Source organism: Parasteatoda tepidariorum, chromosome 4, assembly GCF_043381705.1.
Source record: "Parasteatoda tepidariorum isolate YZ-2023 chromosome 4, CAS_Ptep_4.0, whole genome shotgun sequence".
Lineage (NCBI taxonomy): Eukaryota > Metazoa > Arthropoda > Arachnida > Araneae > Theridiidae > Parasteatoda > Parasteatoda tepidariorum.
In genome coordinates this window covers 43,657,216-43,659,098 of record NC_092207.1, presented here as the reverse complement: position 1 = coordinate 43,659,098, position 1,883 = coordinate 43,657,216, and positions in this window count along the sequence as shown.

The window sequence follows — 1,883 nt, the reverse complement described above, 5'->3', positions numbered from 1 at the left end:
AGAGTTTTTTTCAAGTTTTTCGGCTTTTTTCCTTAGGGAAATTTTGCTTCTTATTTCGTGCAAAGAAAATGGCGACCGACTCTGACAGTGATTCTGGTGGAACTGAATGGAAACGTGATAAATTAATGTCTAATATTTACAGGCTCCCGCTAGACGGCGTACTCGAGCGTTGCGATCGCGTGTATATAATTTAATAGGATAGTATTATTCATTTTCAAATTTAGTGGATAACAATTGTAAAAAATGATTGAGAACAATCCCACGGACAATGTGACGGATTTAAGGTTATGACAAGGTACGTCTCTTGTGAATATCAATTGATTGTTAGGTTTTCTCTTTTGAAATTATATTATGACGCATTCACATACATTATTAAGACAAATACATTTTCCAGTGCGAGGCGATGAGGCAACCACAAGCACTTCCACTGGTTCAAGAGGTCCACGAGGGAAAAATGCACAATATTACCGTGATTACAGAGCACGGAAGCGAGCGGGGCAGGAAAAAGAGTCGTTGAATAGAACTAGTGATCCTTCTACGACTGCTGATTCTTCTACAATTAACGTCGCAGGTTGCGAAGTTTAACTTCTTCCGCGCGGAGGGACTCCACGCACTATTTTTTTTTAATGTAGTTCTTATTTTTGAATTAGTTAACCATGAGTAGTAAAATTTATTTTCTGTCTGTCTGTTTGTCCATCCGACCGTCTGTCTGTCTGAACTCATTGTCCAAATTTCATGATTCGATCTTCAGTAGCATAAGCTCGTAGTTTTACGTGCATAAATAAAGGCCATAAAACAAACAAATATTTTCTTACAAATGGCACATTAATTATTCTAATACTCTAACTATCTAGACATCAGTGTAAATTATTTTCCTAATAAATAAAAACACATATTAAAGCCAAGCTAATGGTTTTAACACGAGTTGTTTAATAAATTTTTTGAAGGTAGCTTTAACTTGAAAAGCAAATAAAACTTTTTTTTATTTTTACATAATTTAACAAAAAACTCATTTGGATGCATTTTATTAAATTTCCAGTATAAGTTGACATACGCTTATACGTTTGTCCAGAGGTAACTTTAAACTAAATTTTTTCAAGAAAACGTGTTTCCTTCTCGGTAACTCATTAAATTCAAATTCCAACTAGTCTGGTTGACCGTCTTCTAACCATGGGAAGTTTTGTCTTTTTATTCTCCGTGTAATGCAGTATACGCATAAATTTAATGCATGAAGTGTTTTATGATAGAAAATTTGTCCCTGGTTTATTTGTCTGATTTAGGAGTTACTTTGGGGGTTCGAAATGAAAAGGGTAAGATACGGAGATTGAATAGTAACATTCAGGACAAAAAAACTTTTATATGAATCTTCTGTCATACATTGGTAATAAGATAAAACTTCCTAAAAAAGTTTAAGAGATGGTAATAAGGGAGATTTTTGCACGTAAACGAGTTCGAAAACCGGTCATCTCCACCTAAACTAATTTTACAAGAGAAACAAAAAACTGAATACTTAAGTAGCCGCTTGATACATAGAGCTTTTCTTCTTCCTTTTGATGTTAAAATATTTCTGGTCAACAAATAATCTATTTAAATTATGCTATAACAGATAATTTGTTAATTTAAAAAACTAAAACTTGGCGTTGAGCGGTTTTCTTACAAAACCTTAAAACGAAAACTAAACGCTGTATTTTAAAAGTGAAAATATTAATAATAAAGATCTTATTTAATTTTTAAACTAAGTATACAAAGATGTTTGAGTAGATTTAGAAATCGTCTTCTGAATCGTGACTATCCGTACTGGGCCACATGCAGACAATATTTGATAATATTATCTAATTTACACTTTTGTATCCTTGCAATTGTTCTGGTTGTAGTTCATTTAC